This window comes from Echinops telfairi, unplaced genomic scaffold (genome assembly GCF_000313985.2).
Source record: "Echinops telfairi isolate 266 unplaced genomic scaffold, ASM31398v2 ScPeMD7_7475;HRSCAF=8513, whole genome shotgun sequence".
NCBI lineage: Eukaryota > Metazoa > Chordata > Mammalia > Afrosoricida > Tenrecidae > Echinops > Echinops telfairi.
In genome coordinates, this window is record NW_022111379.1 from 15,491,349 (window position 1) to 15,510,783 (window position 19,435).

The 19,435-nt window shown below is 37.5% G+C and overlaps 1 protein-coding gene and 1 pseudogene across 1 annotated transcript in view; both read left to right on the forward strand.

Moving 5' to 3' along the window:
• Positions 1-19,435, forward strand: part of CAMKMT (calmodulin-lysine N-methyltransferase) — a 470,081-nt gene that overhangs the window by 195,247 nt on the left and 255,399 nt on the right. The window lies entirely within an intron of this gene.
• LOC115867915 lies at positions 10,699-10,797 on the forward strand (annotated as a pseudogene).

The window sequence follows — 19,435 nt, forward strand, 5'->3', positions numbered from 1 at the left end:
CTCTTGTGGCAAAGGAGAGATTTCATCTTCATTTTTAACCTTTGTGAAAGAGACCTCGTTTGGGGCTAAGATTGGGTCTGTGGTGGCAGCCATTCGCTCCACGGCAGCCCTTCTGGACCTTAAAAGTGAGCACAGCCCCCTTCCTGTAAATTCTTCAGCTTTGACCACAGGAGGGTAGCCTGGTCAGCGCTCAGTGACTTGTCAAGCTCACCTGTGTTTTCAGAGTATTCCTATCAAAGAAATTTGTCCTAAGTGTCAAATTGCTGATTTTTTTCCAAAGTCTGAAAGGCTTCATGGGGCCCTCTGTTGTTATTTACATGTATATAGAGGAGATTGCAATCTGTGCGTTAACTTGAGAAATTTCAACAGTTTCAGCAGTAGTGATTGAGAAATGGAATGGGTTTCAAATACAATATTCCAGTGCAGCGCTGCATATATAATGTATGTGCAGCAAATGCTGAGGTCTTTTTCAAAACATTTACATTAAACCTGTCAGGTATTTATGAATAGCAAAAATTAATTTCCCCTAGTTCTGTCATCAGTTAGAGAAATGGATTTTTGCATAGACGACTGTCAGTGTTTCCCGCATACCAGAACAGCTCACTTCAATGTCATAGTATTACACCAGGTGGCCTTCTAAGAGCCAGCTTAATGTGATTTCAAATGATAGGGTAGAGAATGTGAGGGAAATTAAAATAGCATCATACTTATGATTTAAAAGCAAGTTAATTACAAGGGCTTGTTAATAAACAAAGAAAAATTCAGACTGTATTATCTGTTATATAGTATATCAATAACACGTGTGGTGCTTTGAAAACAAAAAAATCTACCACTATGTGACTTTGAGATGACTTAAAAATATTTAATTAAATTGTTGACAAATGTGCTAGTCTACTAATGGCCTGATAGCATTTTGAAAGAATTTTTAGATATCCATTTTAGCTTTTGAGGCATTTCTAAAAGCATTGTTTAACTGAAAAGATTAGCTACATTGTTGACATATCTAGAAAATCACTGATCATGTGTTTGATGTGAGTGATTCTAACACCCCTACTTTGTAACCTTCAGTCAATGCATTTTCACCAACTGGATAATAAAGGTTCTTAAAGGGCCAAAGCACATGCAGTAGCATTATTACTGAAAAAATATGCATTTCATTTGATGAATGATTTGCTATTTTTTGATGGTCATGGGTGATATACATCCTTAATGCTTCTGTTTTATATATTGGAGTAAAAGATAAGATAGACTATCTACTGTACTTAAAAAGCAAACACACAGCCCTCAAATTCTGATTTGAATAAGTCATTCTGAAGTTTTAGTGTATAGAAAGTATATAAAGTATTTACTTAAAAAATCATTTTATTGGGGGCTCTTACAGCTTTTTATCACAATCCAGACAAACACCCATTGTGTCAAGCACATTTGTACAAATGTTGCCATCACCGTTTTCAAAACATTTTCTTACTACTTGAGCCCTTGGTATCAGCTCATTTCCCCCCTGACCCCCCTTTCCTCTCTCATGAACCCTTGATAATTTATAAATTATTATTCTTTGGATGTCTTACACCGAACCATTTTTTTGTTGTCTGTCCCCCTGGGGGGTGGTTATATGTCGATCCTTGTGATTGGTTCCCCCTTCCCCTTCCCCTCCTGGTATCGCTCATTATTGGTCCTGAGAGGTTTATCTGTCTTGGATTCCCTGTGTTGCGAGCTCTTATCTGTACCAGTGTAGATCACTGATCTAGCCGGATTTTTAAGGTAGAATTGGGGTCATGATAGTGGGGTCAGGGGAAGCATTAAAGAACTAGAGGAAAGTTGTGTGTTTCATTGGTGCTATATTGCACTCTGACTGGCTCGTCTCTGCCTTGTGACCATTCTGTAAGGGGATGTCCAATATTCTACATATGGGCTTTGGATCTCCACTCCACCCTCCCCCTCATTCACATCAATATGATTTTTTGTTTGGGGTCTTTGATGCCTGATACCTGATCCCATCGATACCTCATGATCTCACAGGCTGGTGTGCTTCTTCCGTGTGGGCTTTGTTGCTTCTCAGCTAGATGGCCACTTGTTTATCTTCAAACCTTTAAGACCCTAGATGCTATATTTCTTGATAGCCGGGCACCATCAGCTTTCTTCACCACATTGCTTATGCACCTATTTTGTCTTCAGGGATAGTGTCAGGGAAGGTGGGCATCACAGAATGCGGGGTTATTAGAACAAAGTGTTCTTGCGTTGAGAGAGTACTTGAGTTGAGGCCCAATATCCGTTTGTTACCTTAATACTTAACAAATAAATATATGTACGTAAATCTATTTCCCTATCGTTATCTATAAATATATTTACATATGTATATGCCTATATTTAGACCTCTATAAATGCCTTTTGCCTCCTAGTTCTTCCCTCTATTTCCTTTCACTTTCCTCTTGTCCCACTATCATGTTTGGCTTTCATTCTGGTTTCAGTAATTCCTCTCGGCCACATTGCCCTTAATCAAGCCCCCTCAGACATTCTGTGCCCTCCTCACCATCAATTTTAGATTAAAGTGTTGACTATTTACTAACTTCTTACAATATTGGACTTTCTCCAGGTCTAGCTGTTTTTGTTTGTTTGTTTTTATAATTGTTAATTGCTTAATAATACAATGGCCTTAGGATCAAAAATAAAAACAGTCACCATTTTATAGCAGCTCTGCTGACATGGTGGGTTATGAGTTTGGCTGCTAACCACAAGGTTGGCAGTTCAAGCCCACCAGAAGTTCTGAGAGAGAAAGATGAGACTTGGTGCTCCCCTTAAAGATGTACAACTTTGGAATCAGTTGCACTCTGCCCTGTAGGGTTCCTAGGAATCAGAGTCGACTTGATGGCTGTGAGTGGTTTTCAAGTGTGTTCTCACCATGTTGATATCAACTTGGTGGGAGTATAATAAAAAGATACATATAAAGTACAGATGCTAATATTTTAATCTTATGGCTATGTACAGCGTATTTGATAGTAACAAGACAAACAGGATAGAATCTTCCCTCTTTGCAATAGTCTGGTAGGGAGTTAGTGAACCTCTCCTTTGGAAGATTATTCTAAAGAATTTTAATAGTTTTTGTTCCCCTCTATTTTTACAGTTAAGAATGAAGTCCTGGATAACAGTTGTATGAGCCCCTAATAAAATGCTTAAAAAATAAATAAATAAATAAATAAATAAAAACAGGAAAAAAAGTAAACTAAAATTAAAAAAAAAAAAAAAGAATGAAGTCCAATTCCCAACAGGTTGCTTTTTAAATAATGAATCCAACACAACAAGGTTACACAGAGTTCATGTCCTAGAAATATATGGCTCTTCTTACACAATATTTTATGTGGTTTTCCCTTTTTAAAGTTGCCTTGTGTAATATACCATGGGATAATTTGAGGCTGTACAACCTCGTTATAAAGGATTTCTTTGTACAAACCAGCTGTTTTAAGGCTCTTAAATGTCCTGACTGACAGCCCACAATGAGCACTGCTGTGCTGATGTGGATACAAGGAGTTTCATTTGAATGAGAAAGACAGCTGACATTATATTCAAACATGATTTTACCAGAGGCCAGAGCATTATTCATCACAGGAGCAGTGCGTTGGGCCCTGCCATATATCCTTTTCTCCACACAGCTTCCCATGTCATGATTATTGTTTTTCAATATCATGTCTGCCTGTCTTAGCTAAATAAATACACCAAATCTCTGGTACAAATTGGCATCACTTTGACTCGAGGTTTGCCCATGGCATGCCAGTTTTGAGAAGCCTCTGAATCCCATTGCAGTGCACTCACCTTTCCTCAGTGACATGCAGGGCCCCTGTAAGAAAAAGAAAACAAGTGTTTTAAGTACATTAAAATGGAACACGATTTCTGCTTTGTTGTTGTTAGCTTTTGGTCTTGTCGCAGAGTTAAAATGTTACATCAGAGTTCAAGGACATCCATTTAGAGGAAGGTATGCATTAGAAAATAAAGAGCAAGCAAGGCTATTTTTAGGGACTATTAAACTAACCTAAAACAGATGTTGTGCCACTGTAATTGAGGACTCAGACTCTGGATGCTCTTTCTGTGTCGGGCTCTCCTATGTCAGTTTGCACTGCATCCATGCATTTTTCTCAGATGGCTCTGTAGAACTCTTGACTCATAGCAACACTATATGCAACAGAAAGAAAAACGGATTGGTCTGGTTCCATTTTCATCATTGTTCTTAGGTTTGAGCTCATCGGTGCAGCCAGTGTGTCAATCCATATTGTCGAGGTTCTTCCTCTTTCTCACTGGCTGCTACTGCACCAACCATGATGTCCTTCTCCAGGGACTGGTCTCTCCTGACAATATGTCCAAAGTACACAGGACAAAGGCTCACCATCCATGCCTCTAAGAAGCATTCTGTACTTCTTCTAAGACAGATTTGCTCATTTTTTGGGCAGCCCATGGTTCTTTCAATATTATTTGCCAGCAGCATCATTCAAATACACTGATTCTTCTTGGGTCTTCCTTATTCAGCGTCCAACTTTCACAGGTATATGAGACCATTGAAAAGACCATGGCTTGGGTCAGGCACATCCTAGTCCTCAAAGTAACATTCTTGCTTTTCAACACTTTAAAGGGCTCTTGTGGTCTGCTGCACAATACTGCAGGGATCTAGTGCCATTTTAATCAACTAGCCATTCAAATAGCTTCTTCACATTGTAGTAAGGGTTTAGCTATTGGCTTTTGAAGTGTTTATATTCTAGAGCAATAGAAAGCCTTGTTGATCAAAGTTAGAATGCATAAATGTTGCTGAGTAAGAGATCACAATGACTAACATTACCACATATATGAAGGAGCTTCAGAAAGTTCATGGAAAAACTCCATTTGGTCCTAATTCTATTTTTCCATGAACTTTTTGAGGTCCTCTCATACTGGCATTTGAATTCAACAGGAAGTAAACTTAACTATCAGCTAACTGTGGAATCAGAAAATAGTTCATAAAACTGCAACCATGTATTGGCAGCACAAACAGATATGTACTGATAAATGTGTAAATATTTCATATGAACTAAACAGTTTGATACATTTCTGCATCACTATCTTCTGATTGGTGCATGCATTTGAATATTAATTGTACTGACTACATTTCTTTGTTTGTGGATCTGTATTTCTGTCACTTCTGTCACAGAATAAGGTGGATCTTGACGTGTCTTTTTTGACGATGAATGCAATGCCCTTCCTTTTGAATCTGTCAGTCTGGCATTGCAAACCGTCTGATTTTCTGATTCAGAATGGCCACCACGGGTCCGTTTCAGCTCACTAACACCTAGAATGTCAATCTTTATGCATCTCGTTTCCCTTTTACAACTTTCAATTTTCTTAGATTCATACTTTGTATGTCACAAGTTCAAATTATTCATTAATGTTTGCAGCTCTTTCTTATTTTGAGCATCAGCAAATGAACATCCTGAAGGATTAATTCCATCCATGCCCTTATGTTTCACTGTCCTTTGAGAAAGCAGCTCTTCCTCAGTGATGTTTTAAGTGCCTGCAAACGGAGGGGCTCGTCTCTGGCACTGTTTCTGACAATGTTCTTCTGCTACTACCAAGGTTCTCAGTACCTGACAATGTTTTGATGCGATTTATAAGGTTTTCGGTGGTCAATTCCTCAGCCTATTCCTTCTTAGTAGTTTTGTTTAGTCTGGAAGCTCTGCTGAAACCTGCTCACTTTGGGTGGTCCCGTTTGGTATTAGAAATACCAGTGACATAGCTTCCAGCAACACATGAGCCACCACACTCTGACAAAGTGACAGGTAAGTGGTGGATAGCAACCTTACAGGATAGAGTCAGACTGCCCCATAGAGTTCCCAAGGTTATAATATTAACACACACAGACTTCCACACTTTTATCTTGTGGAATGAAACCTCATACTTTTCTGTTAGCAGCAATTGCTTAACTGCTGCACCACCAGGGATCCCTGATTTATATATAAACTAATATATAGGGACCATACTTAAGGTTTCTGAGACTGTAAATTTGTATAGGCACAAATAGCCTCATCTTCCAAGGAGCAGCTCAAAAAACCCTCAAACTCACTACCATCAAATTGAGAAAAAAGTTAGCAGAACTCTAGGATGTGAGAAAAAGACATTTTACCCAACAACCTTATAGGATAGAGAAGAACTGCCCTGTGGATTTCAGTGTCTGTAACTCCTGTGGGAGTAGAAAGCCTCATCTTTCTCCCTTGGAGTGGCTCGTGGTTTGGGACTGTGGACTGACCTTGCAACAGCCCAATGTATCATCACTACACCACCAGAGCACCTCAAGGAGTAGGTAGTTGGATTGAATTTAGAGAAGTAAGTCTGAATTCAGGGTGCCAGCACTAGGTGGGTGGGGGACTTTCCCTCTCTGTTGGCCCTGGGGGAAGATCCTTGTATCTTTGGAGCTTTTGTTCCTTGGTGATCTTCATGTGCTTTTGCATCTATTTCCCCCTGTCTCTGTTCCCTTAATGCTTTCTTAATCTGCTCATTTAAACCTCAAAAGAGATCCATTTAAAACACACCCAAACTGCGTCATTAAAATGAAAAAGAGAATCCTATTCCTAAATGGAGTTTGAACCACAGGTATAGGGGTTAGGATTTACACAAATATTTGGGGGAATATAATTCAATCTGTAACTCAAACCACTTTTATTCCTCAGGTGCCTTTTCATATAAAGGAGGGACAGGAAGACAAAGCGAACATATCAGAAGGAATACTCTTACAGGATCCCTTTTTTAAGAAATTATAACAAATGAAAAGCAAAAATTAGGACAGATAATTCTTTATCTTAGAGTGATCACGTATATACTGTTTCATCTAAATATATACATTTTAAAAATTTCTGTTAATAACATGGTAGGATAACAGGCATAGATCTCCACGTCCTAGGTAAAATCTCTTTTTCTCACATCCTAGAGCTCTGCTGGTTTTTTTCTTCTCTTACTGATAACTTGTTTTCCTCTTGTAAAAAGGGATTCATACTTGCATTGATTGATTCTCTGTCTGTAGGCCATTTTTTCTCTTGGGTTCTCATTAGCTATTTTTCACACTAACATGACCAATAGACTCAAGATATCCTTATGGCTTTTGTTTCCGGGGGATAGACGGGACTTTCCTTCAAAGCTCTCCCCAGCTGCTATTTGGTCTCTTCATTGGGAAATGATCACAGTCTGTGGTGCCTGCCTTCGGGAAGTCCTGTGTGGACCATGTCTGTACAGACATGAATTTTATACTACGTCCATATTTTTAGACTATGTTAACTTCAAATGTACAGAAAAGTTATATGTGTATCCTTTACTTGCACTTACATACACTTTACTCAAACATATAAATTGTTTTTATTTTTTTCTCATTAACTTTAATCTTCTTTCACTCTAATTTGCATATGTCACTTATATGTTTTTAATTTGCATGGAACACATTTGAGATAGTTAGGGTTTATTGTACCAACCTGGCCAATGAGCATGTGGGATTAATTGAAGGGCAGAGAGATAAATGGCTTGGTGAGCCTTGCTTTTCTGGTCTCTTGCTCTCTGATGATTGGAACAAGGTGCAGCTGCCTTAGCCAGTTCCCTGCTTCAGCTGGCAAGGCTCACCTCCTGAGAGACATCCCTGAGGAGAGGCTACATGGACCTACCCTGATGCAGCCCTGGGTGCTGGAGCAGCCGTGTGGAGACCCCTGCCAGCGCTGAGATGCTTACACACTCACTGATTCAGCGTTCCTCCTGCAGTCAGAGTCATTGCATGTGTTATGTGAGATGGAGGAGAACTTTGTAGATCGGTGTTGGCCTTTTGGGGTATGTTGGACTTATGGGCTTGGCTAGCATTGGTTTGGGATGCTTTCTTAATGTACAATTACCTTTTATGTAAAACTCTTTCTTATATACATATGAGTTTCTGTGGATTTGTTTCTCTAGTCTACCCAGACTAACACAACATTTTTTTTGAGTCATTTGGAGTAAAGTTACAAATATTCTACCCTTTTACCTCTAAATATTTCCATATGAATTTTATAAGAACAATGATACTCTCTTACAAAATCATAGTACATTTCTCTAAACCAGGAAATTGAACATTGGTTCAAACCTATTATCTAATCTACAATCCATATTCAGATTTCATCAATTCACAGTTCCTTTTAAGTATATTTTCCCATTCTGCTATCCAATTTGGGGCTAGGGATTTCACTAACTTATTATGCTTGTTTAATTTTTTTTTGTCTCAAACAGTTCCTCGAGCTTTTCTTTCTCACTCTGGTCTTGACATTTAAAAGAGTACAGAGCAATTGTTTTGTTGAGTGTCCTACCAAATAGGGTATCAGGGGTGCCTTTTGTTTCTTTGTGATCAGATAAAGGTTTTGCAGTTTTGGCAGGCATATCACATAAATGGTGATATCCTTATTTGTCTCATTATTGGAGATGTTGACTCTGATCACTTGATGATAATGTCAAAGGTGATAAAATCTCATTTATTTCATCCTACAGTTATTATTTTTCTTTTTGTAATTAGTAAATAATGGTGGAGAGATCCTTTGAGACAGTTTAAACATATTGTTCCTTATAGCATCATTGATGAAGATCCTTTGAGACAGTTTAAACATATCGTTCCTCATAACATCATTGATGAATCTTTCCTGAATTAATTATGACTCTAATGACTATCAAATTATATTGTTGTGTTGTTAGGTGCCATCAAGTTGGTTCTCACTCATAACGACCCTATGTATGACTGAATGAAACACTGCCTGGCCCTGCCCCATCCTTATAATTGTTGTCATGCTCAAGCCCATTGTAGGCATTGCGCCAATCCATCTAATCCAAAGTCCTCCTCTTGTTTACTGCCCCACCACTTCATCCAGCATTGTGTCCTTTGCCAGGGACTAGTCCCTCCTGATGACATGCCCAAAGTACGGGAGACAAAGTCTTATCATCCTCACTTCTAAGGAGTGTTCTGGCTGTACTTCTAAGACAGATTTGTCTGTTCTTTCTGCAGTCCACTGTACTTTGACTAGTCTTCGCCACAACTATCATGAAAATCATGGATTCTTCTTCTGTCTTTCTAATTCAGTGTCCAACTGTCACATGCATATGAGACAATTGAAAAGCCATGGCTTGGGCCAGGTGCACCTTAGTCCTCAAAGTAACATCCTTGATTTTCAACACTTTGAAGAGGTCTTGTGCAGCAGATTTACACAATGCAGTGCACCATTTGATCTCTTGACTGCCGCTTTCATGAGCATTGATCGTGGATCAAAGCAAGACAAAATCCTTGGCAACGTCAGTATTTTCTCCATGTATCATAATGTTACCTAATCCTCCTTCTGAGGATTTTTGTTTTCTTTACACTGAGTTGTAATCCATCCTGAAAGCTGCAGTCCTTTATTTGCATTAGCCAAGTGCTACCTGTCTCCCTCACTGCAGCAAACCAGGCTGTGTCATCTGCATATCTCAAGTTGTTAATCAGCCTTCCTCCAATCCTGAGGCCACACTCTTCTTCATATAATCCAGCTTCTCTGATGATTTGCTCAGCATATAAACTGAAAAAGTATGGTGAGAGAATGAATATAACCCTGATCCATGCAGTATTCCCTTGTTCTGACCACAGAACTACCGTATATATTCGTGTATAAACCGAGTTTTTCAGCACATTCTTAATGCAGTTTTTGTGGTAAAATTAAGTGCCTTGGCTGATATTCAGGTCAGCTTATACTTGAGTATATATGGTACATCATGATTCCTGTACAGATTCCATATGTGTATAATGAATTATTTTGGAATTCCCATTCTCCTCAAGGCTCTCCATAGTTTGTTATGTTCCACATGGTTGAATGCCTTTGCATGGTCAATAAAACAGAAGCAAACATCTGTCTGATAATCTCTGCTTTGAGCCAAGATCCATCTGACATCAGCGATGATATCCCTTGTTCTACATCTTCTGAATCTAGCCTCAACCTCTTACAGCTTCTTGTCAATGTACTGCTGCAACCATTGCTGGGTGATCTTCAGCAAAATGTTACTTGCATGTGCCATCAATGATGTTCTGTAATTTGAGCATTCTGTTGGGTCACCTTTCTTTGGAATGGGTCAAAAATGCATCTCTTCCAGTCAGCCAGCCAGGTAGATGTCTTCCAAATTTCCTGGCATAGACCGATGAGTGCTTCCAGTATTTCATCTGCCTGTTGAACCATTTCAATTGGTATTCTGCCAAATCCTGGTGCTTGTATATAGTTGTATATAGCACAGTCTATATACAACTTGGACTTCTTTCAGCACAATTGTTTCTTGCTCATATGCTACCTCTTGAGGTGGTTGAATATCAACTAGTTCTTTTTGGTACAGTGACTGTGTATTCTTTTATTTTCTTTTGATGCTCCTTGCATCATTCAATATTTTCCCATAGAATCTTTCAATATTACTTTAGATTTGAATTCTTCAGTGCCTTTGGTTGAAGATATGTTGAGCATGTTTTTTTCTTTTTTTGGTTTCCTGACTCTAGATTTTTGCACATTTCATTTTAATATTTCACTTTGTCTTTTCAAACTGCCTTTTGAAATTTTCTGTTCAGCTCTTTCATTTCTCCCATTTGCCAAAGCTATTCTGCTATTCAGAGCAGATCTTAGAGTTTTTTTCTGACATCCGCTTTGATCTTTTCTTTCTTTTTAATGACCTAATGTTGTGTTGTATGAAAGGAGAGGTTAGCACTCCCCTTGACTAGAATGGAAGAGGCTTTTGGGCCTTACAACATGCATACAGTTTAATGACCTAATATTTTCTTAATATGTGATGTTCTTAATGCTACCCTACAGCTCAGCAAGTGTTCTGTCATTAATGTGCAATGCATCACACCTTGAGATGTTTTTGCGATGTTCTTAAAATTCAGGTGGGATATATTCAAGTTGTATTTTGGTTCTCATGAACTTGTTTTAATTTTCTTCAGTTTCAACCTGAATTTCCATAAGAACAAGTGAGGATCTGTTCCACGATTGGCCCCTGCCCTCATTTTAAGTGCCGAGATTGACCTTCGCCCTTGTCCCTTCTCACACATATAATAAATTTATTTTCCGTGCATATCTAGAGAAGTCCACACATATCATTGCCTTTTCTGTTGTTGAAAAAAAAGGTATTTGTGATGAAGAAGCCATTGGTCTTGCAAAATTCTATGATGTGATCTCCAACTTTTTTCTATCAACAAGACCATTATTTTTAAACTACTGTTCCTTACTTCTATTTCCAACTTTTACATTCCAATTGCCGATAATTATTAATGTGTTTTGATGGCATGTTTGATCAATTTCACACTGAAGACATTGGTCTGAAGAATTCTCTCAATGTCTGCATCACCAGCTTTGGTGGTTGGTGCATGAATTTGAATAACAGTTGTATTGATTGGATTTCCTTAATGTGGGTAGATTATATCCTGTCACAGACAGCATTGTGTTTCAGTTCTTGAAATATCCTTTTTCGAGGATGAATGTGATGCCATTGTTTTTGAGTTTGTCATTCCTAGCATAGTAAACCTCATGATTATCTGTTTGTAAATGTCAACTCATTAATGTCTAGGGTATTGATCTTTATGCTTTCTATTTTATTTCTGATGACTTTCAATTTTCCTAGATTCATACTTTGTGCACTCCATTCATTATTAATACATTTTTGCAACTGTTTCTTCTCATTCTGAATTGTACCCAAGCATCCAATGAATGACCCAAAGGATTTACTTCCAAAGGCTGTATTCCACCCATGTCATTATGGTGAACTCTACTTGGCGATGGCAGCTCTTCCTCCGTTAGTTTGCATGCCTTCAGGCCTGAGGGGCTTATCTTCGGTCAGTATCTCTGACAGCGTTCTGCTGCTTTTTATGAGGTTGTCCGTATTTGACAATATTTCACTGCCATTTGCAAGCTCTTCAGTGACTAATTCCTCAGAAGGGGAATTTCTTATTTCTTCTTTTTTGTCTGTTCTTAGTCTGGAAGCTCTACTGAAACCTGTTCATTTTTGGTGACCCTGCTGATATTTCACTATGGTAATAGCATCCAGCATCACAGCAATACACAAGTCACCACAGTATGACAGACTGACAAATTGTCATTTTCTAGAATTCTCTATCATTTCTGAAGCCATGGTATTTTCAGTCACTTCATATTCATGCAAAGCTAAGTAACGAATAAGGACGCATGAAGAAGAATTGATGCCTTTGAATTTTGTGGTTGGTGAAGAATATTGAGGAGGAAAATCCTGTCTTGGAAGAAGGACAGAGAGAATGCTCCTTAGAAGCAATTATGGCCAGACTTGTTTTCATGGACTTCAGACATGTTATCAGGAAGGACCAGTGCCTGGAGAAGGACATGATGCTAAGTGAAGACTCGGTGGCAAAGAGGAAGAGCCTCGATGAGATGATTGAGAGTGTCGAGGGCAGTCGGCTCACACATAGGAATGATTATGGTGTTGGTGCCGCGAGGTATTGTTTCGTTGTGTTGTATGTAGGTCTTCATTACTAGGAGCTGACTAGAGGGGACCTAGCAACTGCGGTGTTTGAGCTAGAACCTTAGTACCAATCATTTAGATATATATATATAAATATAAAATATTTAAATATATACTTATATATAAACAGTACACATATACACACATACATACAGATCCATACACATGCATATTTTTACATATGTAAAAATACACTTATAAACACACATATATCCTTGGTGACAATATGGGTTATGCATTGGGCTGCTGACCACAAAGTTGGTGTTTCAAACCCACTAGTCATTCCTTAGGAGGAAAATGAAGCTGTCTGTTCCTGTAAAATTTGGTATCAGAAACTCTATATAGGATTACTGTGGACTTGAAATTGATTTAATGGCAGTGTGTGTGTTTATACACACAAAATATATGTTTGATATACATATACCCATGCACATATATATACACAAATCTTTAGATCTGAATAAACTTATATATACATGTATTTATGAGCTCATGCAGATATCCTAAATTCCAATCCAATAATAGTGGGTTTTCCCCCTATATTTTTTCCTTCCTGTATTTTTAACCCTCTCCTATTATCTTCAACAGAGCTACTTATTTGGTGATACTAGGATATATACAAAGTAGTTACATAATTGTTTATCCATAAACACTGTAAAAAGGAAACCTATTAAGCAAACATTAATATTTATCTACAGTCCTTTTTGCCTGCAAACAAAGCATATAAAGTTAAAATATTTTATCAAATTATTTTAGTGTGTTTCCCACTACCAGCTCTTTGAATGTGGTTGTGCTGGTTTTCTGATATTTGGGTCGTTTTGAGCTTATCAAGCATTATCATGGTTCCAAAAGTCAAGTTTACAAAGAGGCTTACTCAGAGAAGTGCATTCATTTTCCACTGCTACCACAACTCTTTCAACAGTTTTCTATCCATGTTCTCTAGGCAACTGTCTTTTTAGTCTTTGATTTATTTTCCTATATTTCTTTTTAAAAACTAAGTAAATGTGTATATTTTATTTATCCATATTCTTACACAAAATGATGCCATACTATGTATACAAGTGCAACTTCACTTTTACAAAACTAACCTGTATATCCATAAATCATATAATATCAGTTTATAAAGATATTTTCATTCTTTTTTAAAGTTACAGATCACCATTATGTTAATGTATTATTATTTAATCATTCTCCTACATGTGGCCATTTAGATTGTTTCTAATTATTTTTTACTTAACAAACAATGCCATAATGAATAACCTTGTACATATTTATTGTTACTTAAGGTATTTCTTCAGAATAAATTCTTAGATTTGGGATTAGTGCGTCAAAGGGGAAATGGACATAAAGACTTATTAGTGTTCTGTCTCCCACAGCACACTCTACTTCTCTGCTAGGTTTGATAATCCATTGCAATGGCCACATATAACTCACAGATAATACTTAGGATTATGGGGCTCATTAGGGACATTAACATGTTTCAATTCAAGTGAGAAATGTGCAGCAGACAATTGTTCAGTCAAAATAATTTTATCTCTGCCATGGCAGCAGGCAGACTTCTCTCTGACCTTCAGCCTCTTGGCCTGGTCTTTTCCCTGCTCAAGCAATGTTACAAAGCTCTTTTAGGACTGCCAACAAATGCCCAAAGGGCATGCAACTCTGCCATAAGCCTCAACTCTAATGCACTCAGTTTTAGCTCTGTGAGTCAGCAAACCTAGCTTCCCCAATTAAGGGCCAGGAGGCACCGTACTCCACAAGTCAGCCCCCTGCCTAAATGTACTCAGCTTTACTTGCTCGGTATGCTGCAAAGTCCACCACCGTGTTTCATGCTCTGACTCTTGGTTCTGCTGCCGCTATTCTTCTGCCGCTGCTCTGGTATCAAAACTGCCTCCGAGATAAAAGAGGTTCAATGGGCAGGGAAATTGAGGGTCCGAGCATGCACTCTACTCCTGGCTCTTCTTCTTGCTGGTAGTAAGATCTGAGAAGGATGATTTTATACCCAGGAGAATGGCCATCACAATTAACCCTATTAACAATCACTCACAATAGAATCATATAATCCAGTTAACATCTTTCCCCACCTTCATACATAGACCCATCAGGAAAAGGAAGGGCATTTGGTTGGAGTAACAAAAGGCATAGCTAGAAGAGCCAAATTAAATAATTCATTCCATTGCAATTAATGTTACAAAATTCTCTTCTATAAAGGCTAGACCAATTTGCATTCTCACTAAGAATACTAGAGGGGTATGGGTATTTCATGGAAAATTTTTCATTATTTTTTTATTCAATTTGCCTATGAATTTTTTGAAGCTCTAAGATATGCAGAGCACCTATTTGCCCACAAGTTTGCTACCAGAATATTTTGTCATGCTTTTTTAATTATAGCCAATTTGATAGATATCTTAGTGCAGTTTTAATTTGTATTAATTTTATTATGAGTGAAGTTGAACATCATTGTATATATTTAAGGAAGCTGAGATAAAACAATTGTATGTGTTGAGAATTGTTCATACGTTTTGTCTATTTTCCTATGTGCTATACATGTTTTCTAATAATTTGATTTATGTATTCTGCTGTTGCTTATGGTGTTTTGTACATTTTTGGTTTTCATTTTGTGACATGAAATAAGTTTTCTTTATATTTTTTAGGTTGTATGTAGTTAAATTAGTACTTTTTTCCTTCATTATACTCTAGTTTCTTTTTTTTATTGTTTTATTAGGGGCTCATACGACTCTTATCACAATCCATACATACATCAATTGTGTAAAGCACATTTGTACATTCATTGCCCTCGTCATTCTCAAAACATTTGCTCTCCACTTAAACCCCCATTACACTCTTGATTCTATAATCTTTCCCTATAACCCAGTTTACAGAGGAGTTTACCCATTATTAAAATGGTCATTTTTTCACATTTAGATATCTAAGCTATTTGAAGTAAATTTTATAGATGATGTTAGATATGCATTTATATATTTATTCTTAATGACTCTCTAGGTACCCCAGCACCATTTATTAAAAATCCACCTTTACCCAAAGGATTTGGCATGTCACCTCTATTATATACTCAATTTCCTTGTTACTTGAGTCTATTTCTGGGCCTTTATTATGTCTCATTGTTTTGTCTGGTTATGCATGTGCCGGGACCAGAATGTTTTAATTATAGAGACTTTAAAGTATGTTTTAATATCTGGTATGTCCGGTATCATAGGTTTTCTTTTCAATTCCTTCATGTCGACTAACTTACTCATTATTTTTCTATGCAAACTTTAACAACCTTACCATTTCTGTAAATAATATTTTTATTGAGATTGCATTCAGTATACTTATTAGATTAGAGAGAACAGGTATCATTATAAAGTTGAGTCCTTCTAGCCAAGGACAGGAGATGCCTTTGCATTTGTTCAAGTCTACCCTTGGGCTTTACAGTAGCAGTTCAAAGTTTTCCTCATATAAATCTTTTGCATTTTTGTAAAATTTATGTTTTATTTTCTTTGTTGCTATTAAAATTTGGGTTTCCTTCTATGATAGTCTTTAATTATAAATCATGTGCATAATTAAAGGGTGTTTGTTCCTGTATATAGTTTATGCACTGCAACCATACTGAATTTTTTACTGTGTATATGTATATTTGTGTGTGTATATATATATTTACATATATATGCATGTGTATATATGTACATATGATCTTAGTAAGAATATATTCTTTACATTATACATGTATAACTCATCACATTATATATTTATATTACATTGTATATATTCATATCACACACTGTAAATATATTTACACATATATGATATATTATAAATACATACATTATACAATGCAAATACACTAACATTTCATATATGCATTATATATTCCTTACACATGTATGTATGTATGTGTGTATATACATACAGATATAAATCATACATACATATGAAAAGAATGTACATTTTTACTAAGACTATTGCTTCAGAACAGCTACTGAAAGTATTTACACCTATAAAAGTATTCGTGTCTATAATAAGCTCAAACCTAATCTACTCTTAGTATAGGGAATGATTTATAAAAATGTATAAACCCTTCTCAGACACTGTTAAGTCTCCGGGAGGGAGGTACAATGCGTCTCAAGTTGTTGGCTGTATATTCACCAACAGAAGGACAATCATTATCTTGATCATCTCTTTGCAAGAGTCCAAACTCACTGCCATCAAGTTGATTCTGACTCATAGCAACCCTACAGGACGGGGTAGAAGTACCGTCTGTGTATTTCTGAGACTTAAAATCTTTCTCCCTCGGCTGCTGATGGGTTTGAACCACAGACATTGTGCTTAGCAGCTCAGCCTGTAGCCCATTACAGCACGAGGACTCCCAATCATCTCTTATTGCTTGGTAAATAAGGGAATGAAGTAAGTATGGCATGTAGAAATTGTGTTGGTTTGTATATGAGTTTTCCATATTTTGATTAGTATTTCAAAGCGATCAAAGGCAGGCTTTCTTTCAATTAAAGAGACAGTCTTACCACCTTGTGAAGACCTTAAGAAAAAAGCTGAAGAACTGTTATTTCCTCTTCTATGATTAGCTATCTGGGGTAGCTCGAGATAAAGAGGCTACAAAGACATTCCTCCTGTAGGAAAACAACGCACTCATAGAGAAGGCTGTACTCTGGATCATGGCTGCTTTTGAATGTAAAGAAAGTGTTGCCCTCCCTCTAGAAAGCAGAGCATGAATATCAAGCTCTAAGTCTGAGTGATGGACTGTGGCGCTCAGTGAAATATCAGTACAGACCACCTATGCTAGGCTTTTTACTAGGATTGTTAGTATTGTCATTTATATTCTGCTTAAAGAGTTTTTTAGTGAGCTGACCCAACGCTGTTTTTCCTCATAATCCCTATTTCTTAGTGCATCATTCTATAGATTGAAAAATTGTCACGAAAGTCTATGTGGTTGGTTTTATAAGGAAGGCAGCAAATCCTTATATTTGGCAAATCCTTGATTTAATATCGGAATTCTCTTGAAACAGTACTCCTGCATATGAGAATTCAGAATGCTATTTTATTCTACACTATAGAATCTACAGTCTTATATAATTACCATTCATTATTTATTGACTGATGTGTTTTTAAATGACAATCAGGTAGGGCAATAATCTGTTGTGCTTAGTATTTACATTTAGCTTCTGTTCAGAGAGTGGGGGAGATTGCTCCAACCAAGCTAAAAGGCCAACATAGGTCAAATGAAGTTCACAAGATCCCACAGCGTTAGACTCAATATCCTGTGCTGGTTACAACAAAATAATTTGAAATAAGTATCTTTTGGTTAAAGCAGAATCTTTTTCATTTCGTGTACCCACCCCAAAAAGGAAGGGGGAGAGAAGACAATGTCTGTTGATGTTAAATAGATACCAAATTCCTCAAATAGCCAATAAGATTCTCTTCTTACTAACAAGATGGTTTTATGCTTACCTGGGAAGTGTCGCCACTAAAGGTGAGGGTTGCCTTTTCTTTTTCTTTTTTAAAGGGGGCTCATTTATTGCTCCTTGGGCTGCCTTTTCTGTGGCTGTGTCAGACATGCCTGTCTGAATAATGCACCATGGAGTTCCAGCAGCTCGAGCTGCCTTTTTTCCTTCTTCTTTTTTAAGCTGGCAGAGCCCATGGTTAGAGGACAAAAATTCTAAATTGATTGCATCACACACGAATCCAGTGTTAATTAAGCCGGCCATTGTCTTTAAAGAGGGGTCAGTACGTTGGAAGTCAGATTTCTCTTGCTGTTCAGTCAAACTGCCTAAGGCTGCCAACTGCTTCCTTACTAGGTTCCTGGCTATTGGGGAGTTGTCATTGTTTGCCGCTGCAGCCAGGCTTTCTGTTAAAGATCATAGCGTGAGGCTTAGACTGCTGCAACCATTATCCAGTGCTAACATGTCACTGAAGGTCTGCTAATCGAACAAGAGGGAAAATATCAATCTTTAATTTTAGAACAGCCGAGTAACCTGTAGCACCTGTTCATTTTCACTCAGCAGCCCATTTAAACCAAGACCCATGTAATCCTGAGGTGGGCAAGCTATAAGATCCCAATACCTCCTCACGTTTCACTTCTTCCACAGGAAGGAAAGTTATTTATGATTTAAGTAAGCGTGAAGAACATAAAAAAGAACTCTAAGTCGATTTCTCGTTTAAGTTAACTTTTTCATTAAAAGGCAGGAAGCTCTCAGGAATCCAGTGACGACTAGTACTTTCACAAGACAGTGTTTTTGTTTAACTCTCTGAAGTACGTCTTGTAAGTAAAAGCTCATCTGTGGTGACATTCTACTGTGGTCAAAAGGAAATCTTCTATAGAGTGGAAACTCTTTCAGACCTTGTAACAACCAACTTACACTTGCCTATTCCCATATAAAGCAAGAACCCACACTTAGCAGCTGCCAGCTTTCTCCAGTGTCAGCTCAAAGCTCCATCACAGTATGAGGCAAACCGAGAGAAGGCATTGTAGGCTACTCTTAGGTCAAAGGAAAATATGGCTCTGTAAACCCCGATTAGCAAAGCCAGCTCCAGAAATGGAAGACCAGATACTACATACTTGGCAAATACACAGATAATAACAATTTAGTTAACTTTTAGCGTCTCTAAGTAAGCCCATCTGTTATTTAGTTGAGATAAAGAGTACATGACTGCTCTGAACTTGTAACTCTAGACAGGGTAGAGGGGAGATAATACACAGATGAGCAATAAGCCTGCCCCGTGGTCTCCCTCATGGAACTTACTCCTCCGCAAATACACATATAGTTTGGCTGCTTTATTTTTGCAGATGAGTAAATTGAGGCATAAAGAGAGTATGACTTGCCCAAGGCTGCAAGTTACACGACAACACAAGAATTCTAAAAATCCAGTGTTCTAATTTCTAGTCTAGTGCTTAAACACACACACACACACACACACACAC